The following is a 5334-nucleotide window of genomic DNA, read 5'->3' on the forward strand; positions in this document are numbered from 1 at the left end:
TTGGCCATTAAACTTCACTGAGACCCTTTGTTCTGTCCTTTATAGGAGCCTCATGAGTCTCACCTTCCGTTCAAGTTGAACTTGTAATAAGGTGGAATGAAATCATCAATATAATCCTCACCTCATCCTTCAGGAGAAAAATCCTACATACATTCAAGGTGGTCAAAGTGCAGACAACACCATCCACCTTTTCCTGGAGATGTACACGAGACTGAGGCGAGAAAAGCAAAAGGCTCTAGTTTAATGGTCTTAATTAAGGTTTCAGGGAACGACATTAAACAAACTCATATCCCATCTTCCAAAAGAATTATTTTGTAAAACTGATGCCTAGGGTATGGTAAAAGATAATATGGTAAAAACCATATTTTTCTTTCTGGGACATTAAATTTCTAAATCTATTTATTCATGCTGCTTTGAAATACATTCCTTGATTAGGAATCATTGTCTGCCATAGGAGTGAGGAAGGACAACACTCAAAGTAATAAGAAGAGAAAAATATGGAAAAATTAACTCCTACTAAGTTTAACACATATACTAAAATTGAAATGATAAAATGATGAGCATGGTCCTTGCACAGAGATGATATGCAAACTTGTAAAGCATTCCATATTTTTGTTGCAAGAAGAATGAACAGGTCTACTTTAAGCTAAGACAATCCCCACAAGTACAAAAATTCTACATAAAGAGAGCACAAATCCCAATCACAAAAATCTCTCTCAATGTCAATGGACTAAATGTGCCAATTCAGAGGCACAGAATGGGAAGATGAATTAGAAAACTGAAACCAACATTCATTCTGCTGCCTGCAGGAAACACATCTGAACAATCAAAGCACCCATGGGCTAAAGGTAAAAGTCTGGGAAACAAGTTTTCAAGAAAATATCACCTCCACAAAGCTGGAGTGGCCATACTAGTATCAGACCACATGGACTTCAGGCTAAAGGTTATCAGAGACAGTGAAAGTCATTTCTTAGTGGTCATGGGATATGTACATCAGAAAGAACTCACCCTCCTCAATGTATATGATCCTAATGACAGACCAGCAAAATACTTAAAAACAACTTCTAATTGACTTATAGAAAAACATTGATAGCAACACAATACTAGAAGGAGATTTCAACACTTCTTTGTCACGTCTCCATAGATCAAACAGACTGAAGCTCAGCAAGGAAATATTTTCTTTAAGGGAAGTAATGAACAACCATTGGCTTAGAGAAGATATCAAAGAGGAAATAAAAAGTTTCCAGAAACAAATGAGAATGAGGACACAAGCTACCATAACTTGTGGGACACAGCAAAAGCAGTGTTAAGAGGAAAGATTATAGCTCTGCCAGAATTCATCAGGAAGAAAGAAAGGGCCTACATGAATAAATTAGAGCTCAAGATTTTGGAAAATGACCAACAAAAGTAGTCCAAACTAGGCTGGAGGGAGGAAATAATAAAACTTGTACCAGACATCAATGAGCTAGAATCCCAAAATAGAATCCAAAAGACCAATAAAAGAAAAAGCTGATTCTTTGAGAAAATAAATAAGATCAATAAACCATGAGAAGCCTCTCAAAGAAACAAAGAGAAAGAATTCTAATAAATCGAATCAGAAATGCAAAGTGGGGTGTCCTAATAGAAAGTACAGAAATCCATAGGATCATCAGAGATTATTTTGAGAATCTTTGCAGCAGGAAATGAGAGAATCTTGAAAAAATTGATAAATTATTGGATTCCAATTACCTCCCAAGGCTGAACCAAGATGATTTGGAATACTTGAACCTATCACTACCAAGGAAATTGAAATGATGGTCAAAAGTATCCCTACAAACAGAATCCATGGCCCAGATGGATTCAATAGTGAACTGTTTCAAACCTTTAAAATGGAACTGCTTCCAACATTTTTAAGATTTTCCAGGAAATTGAAGAAACAGAAATACTCCCAAATACTTCTATGAGGGAAAGATCACCCTAATACTCAAATCGATAGACACCACAAAAATAGAAAATTACAGACCTATTTCCTTGATGAATACAGATACAAAGATTTTCAAGAAAATACCAGCAAAGAGAATCCAGAAACTCAACAAAAGATCACACACTATGACCAAGTAGGTTTAGCTTGGGGATGCAAGGATGGCTTAACATTCTCTAGTCAATCAACAGAATACACCATCTCAATAAAATAAAGATAAAAGTCATATGATCACATCAATAGATGTAGATAAAGCATTTGATAAGATCCAGCACCCATTCATGATGAAAAACTCGCAACAAAATTGGAGTTGAAAGTACTTTCCTCAATCTAGTCAAAGCAAATTACCACAAACCTACAGCAAGCATTATTCTCAAGGGGGAAAAACCAAAGTCTTGGAGCAGAAATCAATGAACTAGAATCCCAGAATACAATCAGGCACAAAACAAGCTACCCACTCTCACCACTCCTATTCAACATAGTACTTAAAGTACTTGCCATAAGATTTCGGTAAAAAAAAAAGATATCAAGGGCATCCATATAAAAAAGGAAGAACACAAACTTTTACTATTTGGAGATGACATGATACTATACTTATAAAATCTCAAAGAATCTACAAAAAAGCTCCTGGGAACAATAGATTTGTTTAGTAAAGTAGCATATTACAAAATCAATATCTGGTACTACATGGCTTTCCCATATATTAATAATGAAAGAGAAAAAAAAGATAGAGAAAAACAATCCCATTCAAAATAATACCTCAGAAAATAGAGTATAATAGAATCAACTAAAATGGTTAAGGAACTATACCAAAAAAAAAAAAAAACCTTCAAAACACTACTTCACGAAATAAGAGAGTATATGAGGAAGTGGAATCACATCCCATGCTTATGGATTGAGAGGTTTAACACTGTCAAAATGGCAATACACCCCAAAGCTCTATAAAGACTTAATGCAGTTTCTATAAGGATACCCATAACATTTTTCAAAGAAATAGATTAAACACTCTTAAAACTCATACAAAACCATAAACTCCCATGAAGAGCTAAAGCAGTCTTTGGTAAAAAGAAGAAGGGAACACCTTCCCCAACTTCAAACCCTACTACAAAGTTTTAGTAATCAAAATACCATGATATTCAGATAAAGACAGGCCTCAGATCAATGGAATATAGTCAAATATCCTGATGCTGGCCCTCAGATTATTATTACCTAATCTTTCTTAAAGGCTCAAGAAGTATGAAGTTGAGCTAGTAAGTATTTTCAGCAACTGGTGCTGGGAAAACTGGACAGCAATATGCAAAAAAAATGAACTCAGACCTCTTTATAGTGCCAGGCACAAAGTCAGATCAAATATATTAAAGACCTCACTATCATACCTGAATTCCTAAGATATATGGAGAAAAATGTGGGAAGATCCCTTCATGACATTAAAGCTAAGGGAAACTTCTAGAATGAAACACAACTGACCAAGGAAGAGGAAGTGAAGATAAACAAATGAGACTACATTAAACTAAGAAGTTTCTGCAACTCAGAAAAAATGGTGACCATGATCGAAAGACAGCCCACGTAATGGGGAAAAATTATTTATGCAATACCCATACAATTAACCTCAAAGTTCTGACTCCTGTATCATTAAGAACACTAAACTGTTCCCGTGAATTTTATTCTTCTTCACATATATTTACTCTAAAATATTTTAGATTTACTTGTAAACCACAGGTAAAAAGGAAAAATTATAAGTTTTTTTAAAAATAAAAAATAACCCCTATACATAGCCAGGTGCGACCCAAAAAACAACAAAGCAAGCAAGCAAGAAAGAAAGAAAAAAATTAAAAATTAAAAAATAATGCCGTTTGCAATGCTAAGGATCAATCCCAGATCATCATTCTTTGCGTTTTTGGGTCACACGTGGCGATGCACCGTGGTTACTCCTGGCTCTGCACTCAGGAATTACTCCTCACGGTGCTTGGGGGGACCATACAGGATGCTGGGAATCTAACCTGGGTAGGACGTGTGCAAGGCAAATGCCCTACCTGCTGTACTATAGCTCCAGCTCCCCCCCTCCCCATAATTCATCATCTTGAGGGCCTCAGATTTTTACCTTCCATTTGGAAACTTCATCTTTACATTGACACAGTAAATTGAAACCACAAAACCATTGAATGGCATGTTATAATGGTAGCAGCCATGAGCAAACATTGATAACCCATAAGTTGGCATGAATGAATTCTGTCTCAGAGGCTTCACTTCTGAGGATACCTGTCACTACCTCCTTTCTGTTACGTATCCCAGGATCAGAACCTACATCAGGCCAGCAGTAGAAATTTTCCACCCAAAAGCTAGCCTTCCCCTGGGATCAGTATCCTTGATCCATCTAACTTGAAATTTTTCATTCATGACTTGTTGACCTTGTTTCAGGCGGAGGCATCCAGAGCATAAACTCAGCTTTCCCGTAGTTTCCACAGGAAACCCAAATACCTAAGAATGTTATCATTTCTGACGCCACTGTTAAAGATTTTTTTGGAATCCCACGGTAAGATACTATCATTCGTGTTATACTATTACTGTTCTCTATAGTTCGGATCTCCCCAAAGAACTCTCTACCCTCCTCACTCCAAGTGCAGACTCCAGTGTATCATGATCCTGAACGTACTTATAATAGTTTCACTCAGGTTCTCCCCTAAAGTGCACAAGTGAAGTTCATACCAATCCAAGTTCTTATTCCTAAACTACCAGAGTGGGCTTGTTCCTCAAGCTTGTGTTCTCCCTTGAAGAAATACCGTGCTTCCTTTCTCTATGTCTCTCTTTGCTTGTTTTGTTAAATGACTGTTCTCGCTTGAACATATATTCCATTCCACCCTACAACTGTTTCACAAGTTTCTAAGGGCTTTTCAATAAAATATATTTTGTTTCACTAAACTAAAACTTTTAAAACCCCAGAGCATTATTAAAACCAATATTTGTATCTTTTAAACCACAAATTTTGAAAATGAAAGGTGGAAAAGCAATGGAATACTACTCAGTTGTATGAAGTGAACTCTTCTTATTATTTGTATATAAAATGTATAACATGAGGAAATTATGTTTAGTGACAAAAACCAGGCAGAGAAAGATAGGCATCCTACAAATTCAGGAATATGTGGCATATGGAGAAAACAAATTAAAAGAATAAAATGAGACAGACAAACGTCTAAAACATTATTTATATTCTATGATTTATAATTCAATTAACAATGGTTTCTCATACACATAATTCCAACATGACACTCCTCATTCTCTCAAATAACAAACCCTCCCTCTCCCCCAATCCCCCAGAATCCCTCCCTCCTAATCCCCTGACCTAATTGTGTGGATCAGTTCTCCCCTTGCATTGC

General features: G+C 36.1%; 1 pseudogene; it reads left to right on the plus strand.

Annotated features, from left to right (window-relative positions):
• Positions 1–520: 520 nt before the first annotated feature.
• On the plus strand, positions 521–614 carry LOC130037100 (uncharacterized; annotated as a pseudogene).
• Positions 615–5334: the final 4720 nt, after the last annotated feature.

This window comes from Sorex fumeus, unplaced genomic scaffold (genome assembly GCF_029834395.1).
Source record: "Sorex fumeus unplaced genomic scaffold, SorFum_2.1 ptg000070l, whole genome shotgun sequence".
Classification (NCBI taxonomy): Eukaryota; Metazoa; Chordata; class Mammalia; order Eulipotyphla; family Soricidae; genus Sorex; species Sorex fumeus.